The 14,911-nt window shown below is 41.6% G+C and overlaps 2 protein-coding genes across 6 annotated transcripts in view; one reads left to right on the top strand and one right to left on the bottom strand.

Annotated features, from left to right (window-relative positions):
* TANC1 (tetratricopeptide repeat, ankyrin repeat and coiled-coil containing 1) overlaps positions 1–14,911 on the bottom strand; it is a 290,552-nt gene that overhangs the window by 14,050 nt on the left and 261,591 nt on the right. The window lies entirely within an intron of this gene.
* Positions 1–14,911, top strand: part of WDSUB1 (WD repeat, sterile alpha motif and U-box domain containing 1) — a 127,495-nt gene that overhangs the window by 100,263 nt on the left and 12,321 nt on the right. The window lies entirely within an intron of this gene.

Raw genomic sequence — 14,911 nt, 5'->3', positions numbered from 1 at the left:
TTCCACTCTATTGGAGGTGTTTTGTTGTTTTCTAAAGCGTGGCTTCTAATCAAAAAGAAACGGATAGGGGCAGCTGGGTAGCTCAGTGGATTGCGTGTCAGGCCTAGAGATGGGAAGTTCCAGGTTCAAATGTGGCCTCAGACACTTCCCAGCTCTGTGACCCTGGGCAAGTCACTCAACCCCCATTGCCTAGCCCTTACCACTCTTCTGCCTTGGAACCAATACACCGTATTGACTCCAAGATGGAAGGTAAGGGTTAAAAAAAAAAAAAGAAACAGATACTTATATAGAGCAGAGATGGCCCTCAACTAGTGCTAGGACCCAAAGCCACATCAGTAAGAGTAGAAAACAAAGGGTTGGAGGAGTGAGGATCCCCCCAAAGGAGATTCTTCTCTGTTCTGACTTTCCAACACACTGTGGCCAATGGCTTTTCTACACATCAAGTACAACATTCTTGAACCAAAAAATCCCACTCCAATAAAGACTCAAAAAAAAAATGCAGATACCTCTACATTCCATTCAATTCAACAAACATTAATTAAGCACCAACTATGTGCCAATCACTGGAGATAAGACTGAGACTGTCCTTACCCTGAAGAAACTTATATCTTACCTTGGGAAAACCTGTTCACAGAGAAGTAAAAGCAATATATGAACCAAAAAATACTTTATGGTTGTGGAACAGGGCAGGAGCCAACAACTTGTACAACAAGCTATAAAAGGCACCGGAATAGTCAGGGGACTCTGCCCATCAGTGGCTTCTGTGGGCCAAGTAGTGGAAGCTCCAGTTCAAAGAGTATGAACATTTTTTTTTATTTCCTTATTCATTTTTTGTAATGTAGTCAACTTTTAAAACCAAAACCCCAAATCATATACCCATACAAACAAGTGATCAATCATGTTTTCTTCTGAATTTCTACTCCCACAGTATTTCCAAGAGTATGAACATTTTAAATACTTTATTTGTATAAGATCAAACCTCTTTCCAAAAAGTTGTACTGATTTATAACCAACAACGCACTCATTTGCCTAGCTTCCTACAACACCTTTAAAATTAACTCATTCCATTTTGTCAAATTTGTTAGCTTCTAAAGTTTGAGATGATACCTCTAGGTTATATTTCCATTGTTTGTTGTTGTTATTCATTTAAAAATCAGTACTAAGTATTGGTTTTAAGGCACAAAAGTGGTAAGGACTAGGCAATGGGGGTTAAGTGACTTGCCCAGAGTCACACAGCTAGGAAGTATCTGAGGTCAGATTTGAACCCAGCACCTCCCATCTCTAGGGCTGGCATTCTACCCCCTGAACCACCTACCTCCCCCCCACCTCCCCTGTTGTTTTGGTGAACATTTCTCATTAGTGATGAGACATTCTTTGCAATGGCTGTAAATAGTTTGCAATTATCCTGAGAACTTTTGTTTGTATTCTTTGCATTAGGAAATGGCTTTTGATTTTATAGGCACACACATATAAAGCATATATAACATATATAGTATAGGTGTTTTGTATATATAATGATAATTATTAGCCTTCATCACAGAAACATGATACATTTTTTTTAAAAAGCACATAGCAACACTTCTGGGAGTAACAAAGAATCAGAAACAAAGCAGATGTCTCTTCATTAGAGAATGGCTAGCTAAACTTGGATATCTAGGTGGTACAGTGGATAGAGTGCTGGGTCTGGTGTCAGGGACATTCATCTTCCTGAATTCAAATGGGGCCTCTTGACACCGGCTGTGTGATACTGGATGAGTCACTTAATGCCATTAGCCTCAGTGTCCCCATCTGTAAAATGAACTGGGGAAGGAAATAGCCAACCATTGCAGTATCTTTGCCAAGAAACCTCCAGATGGGGTCACAGACTTGGGCATGGCTGAAAAAACCCCGCAACAACCACCAAATGGTATGTAATGCAATGTTACTGCACTGAAAGAAACTATCAATAGTCTCAATACAAAAAAAAAAAACAGAAAAAGGTCTACATGAACTGATGCAGTGAAGAAAAATGATGAAAATGACATCTGCAATTACTACAACAATGTAAATGGAAAGAATCTCCACAAAAATAAAAGGGAATGTTCTAAAATTACAAATAACAAGCAAGAGGCGGAGAAATAGAGATATACATCTGTCTCCATCCTTGTGCAAAGGAGGGAGGCTGACAAGTAAGGAACATTGCATGTTTTTGAATCATTTGCATATATATTGATCAGTTTTGCTGACTTTTTTCCTTCTCTTTCTTTTATCTTTAAATTTTATTTGTTACATGCAAAGGTGAGAAGAAAGGGGAAGGACAATGGGGAAAATTTCTGGTGACTTCCCCAAAACTCAATACTAATTTCTTTTTTAAAAGGCAGTCATACTTGAACTGAGCTGGGTGTTCTAAGAGACAGGAGTGAGGAGGAAGAGTATTCTGGACATGAGGTCATGAAAAGCATAAAGGGGATTCTACAGGGTGCAATGAAAGGAGCCATTACATCACTTAGAAAATTATCATGTTTGTAAATTAAAAACAATCCAACCATCTCTGCTGATTTCTTGCTTTAAAAAAGAAAGAAGAGATCAGTTGATTTTTATTTCTTGATATTCAATCTCAGTGCAATCATCTTACTTGGATTAGGCCATCCTATCTTATTATTTCCAAATTTGAACAGATTTTCTTGCTTTCCATCTTGTAGGCATCTACAGACACTGCCCATTTGACCTTCCTAAAGCATGGATCACTTGGGTCACTCTTTGAACAAACCTTCAGTGGCTCCCCACTGCCTCCAGAGTAAAATCTACACTGTTGATCCTCATATTTGAGGCCATCCCCAATCTGTTTGTAGCCTACCTTCCTGGCCACAAGTTAATCTGTTTCAGCCAAATTGGATTTCTCCTCATCTATCCCAGAGCTGCCCTGCAGGCCTTTCCCCAGACTTTCTTTTATTCCTGAAATACTCTCGGCCCTTCTCTGCCTGCTTCAGCCACTACCTTTCCTTAAGGGTCCAACTCAAGGGCTGCCCTCCTCATCCCTTCCTGGCAGCTGTCCCTAAGCCAGCCCCCAGCCTCCGTCTATCTACTGATATCACAGGGGCCTGTAACTAGAGCAGGGAGAGCTTTAAAGTCTCTCCTCCTTTGGGGATGGGAATGCCTGGCCCCACAGAGGTGAAATGATGCGTCAGAGAACTCAGAAGCAGCAACAACTGGGATTTGAACAAGCCAGGTTCTCCGATTCCAAATCCAGTGACGACTTTGCTCTCACAAGACCCTGCCTGGAAACCACAGCTACGTCTGTACATGTCTCCAAACCCCGAGTCCCCATGAGCGTGGAGGCGGCTCCTACGATGCCTTCTCAGCCTTGCATGGAGTAGGCACTCGGGGCCGGCTGTTGTATCTGACTGAATGCAGACCAGAAAGGAACAATAACTGAGAAATAAATGAGCCTGTTAGTCCTTGGCACTGTTAAACAGGTGGGTCTAAAAATAGCTTCAAGGAGAACACTAAGAATAACTCGGCTGGTGTCACCTCTCGGGCTCCCTGTAATCTGTTTACCACGAGGAGGCCTTTCTGGCCCAGGAACAGCTGTGAATGATGCTGACAACAATAGCGACTTCTTATTCCCAGCCTGATTAGGTTGGAACGAAGCAGAATTTTAAAATCACTAAATACATTCAAGATAGCCAAGACACGTAAACGAACACTGCGCTCACATCATTTTAAAAATTAAAAACCCGGTGCAATCTGCTCTGATTTCTTCAGGACGATGCTCGCGCCAACGGAAGCCCTCCAAATGAAAGGACCCAAATGCATGCCCCTCTCCTTCACCACATGAGTTCAGGCCCTCGTCCCCTCTTACTGCGACCGCTTCAGCAGCCTCCTAATTGGCCTCCCTCAAGTCTACCCTCATTCCAATACATCCGCCACACAGCCAACAAAAGTGGTTTTCTTTAGTGCAAATCTAGCATCCTTCTAAACACACACACACACACACACACACTATGTAGAGCTGACAAGTAATGGACAACAGCTCTCTACAAAGCGGCCCCTCGTTTGCCTTTCTGCACTGATTCATTTCATAAACTCTTGTGTCTCTCTCTCTCTTGTAACACCTTCTAAAATTCCTTTAATAGGATGTCGCCCGCCCCTACATCTGCAGATTAAAATGTAACTGGAAAACATTTCACAAAATAAGTAAAAAAGACAAGAGAACACAGCAAATATTAATATTAGAGTTTAAAAGTCAACACATGGGTCATTTGGCAGCCCCAGTTTTTATTGGCATTTGGCACCACTACTCTACACAATAGACTGCAGCATCCCTGTCTTCCTTAAAAAGGCCTCCCCCATCTCCTATTTCTGTGCCTTTACTCTAGTGATCTTCCATGAAGTCTTCCCATTGCCCTCCCCCAACTGTTAGTGTCTCCTTCCCAACTTGGCACTGATGTGTGTGTGTGAATAAAGTCCGTGTCTCCTCCAACAGAATGGAAACTTGTCTACAGAGACTGGGTCCTTCCTTTATCTATACCCCAGGGCCTGGCACAATCCCTGGCCTTAGTTGGAGCCTGAGAAATTCTGGTTCTGAATTTGGAAGGGATGGAGGAAAGACAATATTTGGGGGGGAGGGGGGGCAACTCTCGATCATCTGTACTTAAGAGTTCCTTTATGAAGTCCTTTAAGTGATTATTGAGGGGGTAGCGAGGTGACATGGTGCATAGGGTGCTGAGACTGGAATCAGAACTCATCTTTGTGAGTTCAAATCAGATACTAATTATGTGACCCTGAGCAAGTCACTTAACTTTCATTGCCTCCCAGAGGGTGAAAAAAGTGATCATCTTGGCTAACAGTTTCATTTCACTGATGAGAAAACAAAGATCGCTTTAGGTTGTGAATTGCACCAAGAGCAAAATGAAATCTGAATGCAGGTTGTCTAACTCCAAATTCAGGGCTCCTTCCACTACACCATGATATCTATTATAAGCCTGCCTAGGAAAATCTGAAGGAGCTCAGCAGAATGGCCACTCTCTGGCACAATGTTAATTCATTCCTGACATGTGACTGACAGTTTCTGCTCAATGGCAAATAAGCATGTTTTCCCAGAGCCCTGCATTTAAATGGGCCTCTGTCCTGACAGATGACTTGAGGCTGTTGGGTCTATTTTTTGCAGCAGATAGCATGGGAAAATAATAAAGGAGGCCAGAGATCAAGAATTCTAATTCTCTATTTCCCCAATCCTTATTTTGGGCCCTGAGAAAGAAAAAGCTGTCTGCCAGGTTCTGAGTGTTTCTAACATTCTGGGAGACTGTCTATACTTTCCTCCATGACAAAGAAACCTCACAATTCAAGTTTTTCTCACCTGCCCTTTAAAATCATAAAATTACAGATCACAGTGATCACTTAGAAATGGAGTCCCATCCCCCTCATTTGACGTAAGAGGAACCTGAGGAATGAATTGATTCGCTCAGGGAAACACAAATTTAGTAAGACTGAGGTGGGATGTGAATCTAGGTCTTCCTGACTCCAGAGTCACTGATCCATCCAGGGCTCACGCTGCCTCTAAGGAGAAAATAGCAGCTCGTCAGAGTTCTGAAGCTGCCGTCCGTCTGTCCTCTGCCCGGTGCAGCAGCACCCTATTTGAGGAGTTTGAGGGACATTACAGAAGAGAAAAACAAGCGTTCATGAAACAAATCAGCAGCAACTCTCTACTCAGAGCTGTTGTCTACTTCTGAGTCAGCCTCTGACACACAGCTGACTTCCAACAGGATGCACAAGCAATTGTTGGAAGACCTTAAATTCAGACATGTCCGTAAGTCAAATAATCAACCCCTTCCATGGTTTCTTTTCAAATGATCTAAAATGTTTCTTTATTTTGCCCTGTACTTCAGTAGTAGAAAATAGCCTCTATGGCAGAAGGGGATAGAACCAAACCCAACTTATCTGGGAAGATAATCAGAAATATGCTGGTGAAGCCCTTGGGGAGAAGGCCAGTGGGCTGAGTTAATGAGATCCCAAGTGAATAATGCACGTATGATACAGCCCTGAGATGGAAGGTGCCTGTTATCTGGAGGTAAATTACCTCTGGGTGCCAAGGTGCTCAAAACGGGCACTGTTTTTATAACTGCCAAGCCCAGAGTCCCAGCTATATCGACCTTACAAAACCACACTAACACGACTACAAGATAACTTTCTATGGCCAGTCATCAATGAGGTTATTCTTGTTCCCTCAGACTCCAGAAGTAGAAAATTCTCCATGTGGCCCCATGTTCCAGTAGAGCCAACTGCGGTCCATCAAGGAAGGGTCAGGAAAGGGGCCAGACCTCCTAAAACAAATCAACATATGATACCCTGGACAGAGAACTGCCTGCAGGGAATGCACCTCCCCCTACACTTCCAGAGCCCCAAATAAATTTCAGGCTTACGGAGCATGGGTCAATAATTCATGAGACCTGAGCAAGTGCCCACTGCCTGTGAGAAATGATGTTGGCCACTTATGACAGCAGGGGAAGAGTGCCTACCCTCGAGAAGCTTTGAGTTTGGTGGGGCAGTAAATCTAGGGGCATGGATCCCAGAAGACAAATCAGAATGTGACGAGGACACAGGAGAGGTACGAACGGCTATGAAGCGTCAGGAGGAGAGCCTGTGGGGAGGAGGAGGAATTCAGGAGAGGCTTCATGATATCTGAGCTGAAAGTTCTACAGGAGTGTCTGATGGGGTGCACTCTTCCTGAGAGTGAAAGAACAAAAGCAGAAGAGAATAAGTTGAAGAAATACTTGAAGTTCTTAAAAGGGTAAGGTGAGAGAAAGCTGGAGGAAATGTTGGAGTCAAAAAAAAAAAACAAATAAATACAACATGGGGGAAAATTATATTTAAAAGCATTTGCATCTAGCACTTTCACAGTCATTATTAATTTTACTTTAATCTAATACCTAAAACCATGAGGGAGATGGGAAATATATTATCATCACCACCATTTTAGAGATAAGGAAACTTAAAACTTAGAAAGATTAATTCTCTCTTCCAAGATCCCATCCTCATCAGCAGAATGAGGACTCCACCTGAAATATGCTGCTAGCAAGTGGTGGGATCTATCTTCCTTCCTTCCTCCCTCCCCCTCTTCCTTCCTTCCTCCCTCCCCCTCCTTCTCTCTTTCTTCCTTCCTACCTCCCCCTCCTTCTTTCTCTCTTCCTTCCTCCCTCCCCCTCCTTCTCTCTCTTCTCTCTCTCGTTCTTCCTCCCTCTCCTCTCTCCCTTCCTTCCTTCCTCCCTCCCTCTCCTCCCTCCCTCTCCTCCCTTCCTCCCTTCCTCCCTTCCTTCCTTCCTTCCTTCCTTCCTTCCTTCCTTCCTTCCTTCCTTCCTTCCTCTCCTTCTCTCTCTTCTCTCTCTCGTTCTTCCTCCCTCTCCTCTCTCCCTTCCTTCCTTCCTTCCTTCCTTCCTTCCTTCCTTCCTCCCTCCCTCTCCTCCCTTCCTTCCTTCCTTCCTTCCTTCCTTCCTTCCTTCCTTCCTTCCTTCCTCTCCTTCTCGCTCTCTTCCTTCCTTCTTCCCTCCCTCCCCCCTCTCTCTCATCTCTCTTCCTCTCTTCCCTCCCTTCACTAGAGAAGGCATCATTTGACCAAAAAGATTCATGCATAAGTAAAAGCTTGTGGTGTTTGCTCTGCCCTATGCCACACACTTCAGTGGCCTGCCAAAAGCACAACCCTTAGAACAGAGCTACAGAAGGAGAAAGAAGAGCTCCCATTTCTCTTCCTAGGATGCTCCAACTTCTGTCAGTGTTTGTTTACCTCCTCAAGAATCCATGTTTCTGTCCTTTCCCTGTTCTAACCTAAAACACACACACACGCATACGCACACGCGCACACCCATGCACCCATGCACATATGTGGATGCAATTAACTCCTCAAGCAAAAATCATTCATGAAATGCCTGCTCAATGCCAGGTGAAGCCCTGACCAATGCACATACACGTATGTACCTGGTCACCACAATTCACACGACAGGCATTCAATAACACTTGCTGAAGAAGCCCCAAAGGATTCAAGGGCTAAAAAAAAAAGTTCATCATTTCTTGTCTGTTTGGCACTTTTCATGGGGTTTTAAATCAACATTTTTCTGTCCATGCTTGTGCAGAAACTGAATTCATCATGAAACAGCACCATCAGGGATGACAGCCCTTTGCTAAAAATAGATGTGTCCGAGGAGCCAGGATGCGCAATTCCAGCCCCTACATGGGGAACTTGCTGGAAGAGGAGAGCTCGAGTCCACTGGTCAGTTGGGGGTTTCTCCTCTCTTTCCCTTTAAGGCCTCATGTTTTAGTCATGACTGGAGAAGAGATAACTCAGACACAGACAACACAGGCTGGCCGATAGATATGCTCACCAGGGCACAGGCAGCCAACAACTATTTAATGGGGGCATTTGCAAATAATGCTGAAAAACACAGCAAGACTTGAATTTTTCCCCCTTTTCAACACAGATTTAATTTGATCTCTTCCCATCATACCTATTCTTGCCTTCAGGGTGTAGCTCCAGCACAGTCCTCCATGGAGGACTTCAGGATACCATATTGGGAAAAGCAAGAAGAAAGAATAGCCTGCATCATACTCAGCAAACCAAGTCATGGCAAAACTATGCTCAGGAATTCCGACTATTCTACTGGAACGGCCACCTCTGATTTGACTAATATGTTCAATGCTCTCTGCCATAGTCAAGGGGGCTGTGGGGGAAGAGTTTAAGTGAGCTGCCAAATCAGCCACTGATGCAGAGTGGAAAAAATGAAAGCAGCCTATTAAGATTAGGGAATACAATAGTGTTTGGCAGATCCTTGGACCTTGGCCAGCAAAATTAAATAAGAAATACAATTGAGGTGTAGAGGGTAAAGGGAGTAAAAAGTAGGTTTTCTTGGCAATGGACTGTAGAAAAGGAAAAAACATCAACGCCTACAAGAAGTATTGATACCAAGTACCAATAAAGTTTACTACCCGCAACATCCCAACACGAAACTGTAGGGCTTGCATTTCACTGTCATTAGATTTACATGAAATAATCCTAGCTGTGTGACCCTGGACAAGTCACTTATCCCCATAAGCCGAGCCCTTCTGTCTTAAGAGTTGTTACAAAGAGAGAAAATATGGCTTAAATAAAAAACATTTACATGAAATAATAATTTTAATAGTCATGGACATTCTGGAACTGTAAAAGTTTTACTTTTTAAGGTTGATACTTGTGGTGGCTGCTGGATTTGGGGTTGGATTACTACGAATCCAAATCCCAGCTTTGCCATTGTGAAATTCGGCAGTCATTTAGCCTTTTTCAGCTCGTTTCCTCATATAGGGCACAAAGGATGTTGGACTAGTTAAACTCTTAGTCCCTCTCTTGACCTCTAAATTTCTGGTCCTGTTACATTTATCTCCTTACTAGAATATAAGCTCCTATTATCAAAACCTTTTTATCTTAGATAACAATATATCTTTTTTTATCAAAGTGGCTTTTAAAAAAGTTTGTTAGAGTGAATGTGAAAAAAAATGAGACCATCATGATGACGGATAGAAACGCTAACAAAACAGAACGATGTGGGGGGAGATTTCAAAGGCATTCACCTTTGGGAACCTTACGTTTCCCGAGGCACACAGACAAACCCCAGCCTGCAAGTGGTCAGGAACACATCATCGGACCCTTTGCAAAGTACACCTGTACGTGATGTATTCCTATAACAAATAAAAGCCTGTCTGCATAAACAAGGACAAGTGTGAGAGGAGTGACAATGAGCTCCCTTCTGGGACCCTTAGCTGTCGCTGCTCCTGACTTGGAATCAGGACGAATATGAAATAGGTTAGCACGCTGGGATGCACGGAGCAATCTATTCTGGTTAAGTTTCCACGATCGACGAGCAGAGCCAAGAGGAGGTGGTATGGTAGGTAAATGGAGTTAGGAAGACTCATCTTGCTTAGTTCAAATTTGACCTCATATCTAGTAGCTGTGTGACCCTGGGCAAGTTTGCCTCAGTTTACTCATCTGTAAAATGAGCTGGAGAAGGAAACAGAGAACCTCCCCCTTTTTTTGCCAAGAAAACCCCAAATAGGGTCAGAAAGAGTTGGATATAATGATCAGAGTATCGAATGACACATGATCACAAAGTGTCCAATCTAAGTCAAGAAGTCAAAGTCAGAAGAAGGGTTGTGAATAGCCATTCTCCTGCATCGGTACACCTCTTGATGAATAAGTTAGACAGCCTTACGCTCTCAACTTCAGCCCTATAAAGCCAATGTTTTTTCAGTCTAGAGGAAAAAGAATAAAAGCTTAGAAACATTATGAAAATGAAGGTTTTTCCAACTGTTTAAAGACAGGATAATCTTTTCATCTGATACCAAAGCCACTCAACAAAACCTTGAAGATACTAGCCAATCTTCCACCAAAAAAAAAAATGTGTTTTCAACTTTATGCCTCCCTGTGACTGCTTTGTGAGACAAACATCACATGCTCATAAAATCCCTGGGGAAGGATGCTCACGTTTGGCAGGGCACTCGGAGCTCCGCAGACAATATTCCATTCAGCATCTGCTTTCCATGGAAGGGGTACTAATAGGCTCTCTAATTAATTACAAGATCCATTTGCCTCACCAAGGGCTTTAGGGCTTTATTAGGTGGGAGCCTCGCACATGTCTGAACAGTTTCTAAATTTTAAAAATTCTCTGTAACAACATTTCTTGAGCCTTTCTTGACTAGTTTTCTGCTTGAACACCTCCCTCAGAGTAGTAAAATCAAAGATGCAAAACAGCCTTGCAGACATTACACCCATGCTGTACTTAGTTACAAGCAGTACAACTGCCAATGCAAAATCAAATTCAATATGGTAGGTCCCATATAACAATAGCCTTTAAGCCTCGTCTCACAAAAAGTTTCCCAGATGTCACATTTGTATTTCCATACTACATTCGGTGTCTGGAAAACAGATCCACCCAGTTATGACAAGAAAAAATAAATTAGATTTGGGATCCCTATTCATTTGTGGAACACGGAGTGATAAGACTCCCATAGAATTACAAACCAACAGGCAAAAAAAAAGTCACGTTTTAGTGTAGTTAGCAAGGCATAGTTAAGTGACCTCTTTCCAAGTATCCTAGTTAAGCATTTTAATTTAAAATTTTTCCATCTTTTTATATATATTTGGGGGGATATCCCCCCCCCATACACTCATGAGCTCCTTCTGCCCTGCCCTCCGATTAACCACAAACCAACTAATACCAGAGAAAGACTTCCAGGCAATTTGTTAAATTAAAGGAATATTTAGCTTATGCTTCAATGCATTTTAATATTATTAAAATTCCCTGGAAGAATAACAGCTACTCAGAATCTCAAACCTTAAACAGATGGTCAGGTGTCAAAAGTAAAAGAAAACAGTTAAGAAATTAGGGCAGCAATGAAAGCTTTCAAATCAGGAAAACCATTTTAAAGTGATGAACACCAATGAGAGTTTGAGCAAACCAAGCACAGATGTAGCGCACCTACCAAACAGAGAGCAAACACCACCAAGACACAAGAAAAGAACTCCACAATCTATTGGCCCTTCTTCCCTTAAAAGGACTGCATTTGGAACAAAGAGCGAGGAGGACATCCAATGCATGACATCAGCAGCACCATTCTAAAAGCTGGCACTTTTACTGCAGCACTTTAAAGTTTGCTGTTCCTCACGATTCTCCAATCACATCAAATTGGTGCGCATTCCTCAAGCCATCTCTGGGAGTCTCATGAAGTCATCATCAAAACGAAAGACAGGCCTATCTGCCCAATCCACTACAACAGGCAAATGCCCAAACAAGTATCAAAACTGCACCATAAAATATGTTGTGGCAACACTGAAATTGCTCAGCCATAAAAGCCGAGTCAAAGTTGAATCCCATAATAAAGCGGGTGAGGCTAAGACGGGACTCACTGATTTTCAAATGCTCGGTAGCCATCGGGGCATTGAGCCCTCCAATCACCTCACACGTGTTCTGAGCTCAAATGTGGAAGCAGGAGGCGAGACACAAGCTGGAAAGATGACCACAACACAGGCCAAAATGATAGGACAAATACAACCAGAACACAACAGGCAACTTGCTCATCTCCAGACAAATGATTCAATGTGGATTTTCAAGGTCTTTGTAGCTGTGTTTTGGATCTCCCTTCCCTCACCAACTCCCTCTGGTGGAAGTCCTCAATTTTAATGGCTTTCTCTATCCCCCAATGCCTAAGTAAAGGGTGTTTAAATGTCATCATTCTGACTTTATCCTATCTATTCTCATTATTCTAGCCTTTTATTACAAAGGACCATGAGTTTTCTTCTATCATGAATCTTAGAAAGTAAACACGTGGGAATAGTTTTAAACCCTCCATTCAGATACCCAAGAGAGTTGGTGAAAACTTGAAGACCTATAAACACAATATTCTGAGATACACTAAAAATAGGGATACAATTTCAAAATATAGATTCCCAAAAGGGAAAAGCTTTTAACTATCATTCAATTGAATAAAAATAGCTACTCTCACTTATAAAAGCAGTCTACAGTTCAGAAAATACTTCTCACTTCAACCCTGGGTCACAGGTAAAATAAAGCACAATCATACCCAAAGTACAGATGAGAAAACTGAGGCCTAAGGGGCTGAATGCCTTGTGCAAATTTATAGTACCTGGCAAGTGGTGGAAGTAAACATCTTTGTGAACAAACAGAAGGATGCTGCTCAAGGTCTTTAAAGAGGAAATAGGCATCATCTGATATCTGTATACAAGCCATTTGGCTAACCATTTTGAACTGTACATTCTTGTGAACTATGAAAAGACTGAATATAAAGACTAGTTCTAAGATATGGCAATCTGCTGTGAAGCTTGTGGTAAATACAAATTGTGAATTTTTCTGGATGAATTTATTTAAAGGAGATGAATGAAGCAAGAACAGTCCCTTTATGAGAGAATTTTGATGGACTCAGAAGTGGTAAAATGAATTTTAGATCAGCTGCTTACGACTTCTGTCACTTGGGTTACAGAAATCACTATTTTGGGCTTCTGGTTCCCCATCTCTAAAATAAGGTCAAACTGGGTAATTTCTAATTTGCCGTAGAGCGCTAAAATTCAAGATTCTACAACCTCTTGTGGTTACCAAAGAAAAGAAGCACTGATTTAGGAATAGAAAGTATAGTAAAGATTATCTAATAAAATTCAGTGTTTGAAAGGGCTAGGATTTGAAGCTAATCTTTGAGCTCCAAATTCAATGGGGTCCTCCCTTCCTGAATACTAACCACCCCACGTTTCTTTATGAATATTTTACTATTCATGTATCATTAAAAGGATTTATCTTCATATATTTTGAATGATTAATTGATTATTTACTTTATGGTGGGAAAACTAACTTCTTATTAACCAATGGATGAGTAATAAGTCTTTAAAGCGAGAGATAACGGATCTGAATTTGGTTCTTCTGGTATATGAGCTAAAAATAGGGACAAAGACAATCCACGTAATCACACCACTTCTCTCCTAACACCCTCCTGAGAAAACCATGTTTAAAAAACAGGAATGTTGAACATAGGGACAATTGTAGGAGACAGGAAACACTTCCATGGAAGACAAAATGAATAAGGCAATAGGGTGAGGACATACAGAATGCCAGAGCATGAAGACACTGGAGGTGAGAGAAAGAAGGGTAGTGGGACAGTGGAGACAAAATGCACTGAAAGCAAATTTTTAGAAATGTTGAGCATGGTCAGCAGCAATTGTTAGTCTACAAGAGAACAATTTGCATGGCATCTTTAGTTATTCAGAAGATGGTAATTACAATATTTCCAGCAAAGCATCCAATACTTCTAATAATGCACCAAGTACTGAGGACATTAGTTATGCCATTAGGAGCATCTAGGCAGGGTAGGCAACAACAGTGTATGGAGTGCCAGGCCTGAAGTCAAGAAGACTCCTCTTCCTGAGTTCAAATTGTTTGGCTCAGTAAAAGGAGCTGAAGAAGGAAACAGCAAACCACTCTAGTATCTTTGTCAGGAAAAAAAGAGCAACAACAACAACAACAACAAACAAAACATTTACCTAAGTATATATGGTTAAAAGATATGAACAGGCAACTTTCAGGGAAGCAAAAGAAAACTAGCAGCAACCTTATGAAAGAATGTTCCAAATCACTAATAATAAAATGAATGTATATGAAAACAGTTTGGAGGTCTCATCTCATACCTATTAAATTGTGAAAGTTGATAAAAGCCCCAAATGATAAATGCTAATGGGTACATAAGAAGACAGGCAAAATAATGCACATCTGAAAGAAATGTAAATTGGTCCAAATGCTTAGGAAAACAGTTTATAATTTTATTTTAGAAGTGACTAAAATGCATACACCCAAGGGAATAATCACGAGGGTAAAAAACAAAACTACAAAAACACAAATGATACCACTACTAGATATATTTTCCAAAGAGGTCAAAGGGAAAGGTCTGATACAACCAAAAATATTTCAAGCAGCATTTTGTGTAATCACGAAGAAGGAGGAGCAAAGTGGGTGCCCAATGATCGAGACAGGCTAAACGAGATTTGGTATATGGAACATACCACTGCTGAACCATAGCAAATGCTCATTCAAAGAAAATTGTAGGATGCATATGAAATGATGGAGGACAAAGTAAACAGCACTAGAACGCTGACCACAGTAATGTAAAGTATCATGGAAAGCCTGCTGAACTCTGATGGATACAGGGACTGATTATAACTTCAGAGAAGCTGATGAAGCCTATGATAATCTAACAATCTAATAAAAGTTGATGAAAGGCTAGATAAGTTGAGAAATTAGTTTTTTATGTTTCTCTGTGACTACATGTATATTATGGGTCTTCGAGTCCAAAGTTGAAAATCCTTGGCCAGTGACTTTGTGGTCTGATTTCTCATAGACCACAGTCAGAAGCA

Source organism: Monodelphis domestica, chromosome 4 (genome assembly GCF_027887165.1).
Source record: "Monodelphis domestica isolate mMonDom1 chromosome 4, mMonDom1.pri, whole genome shotgun sequence".
Taxonomy (NCBI): Eukaryota; Metazoa; Chordata; class Mammalia; order Didelphimorphia; family Didelphidae; genus Monodelphis; species Monodelphis domestica.
Note: the sequence above shows the minus strand (reverse complement) of the source record. Positions and strands in the feature narration are given on the sequence as shown.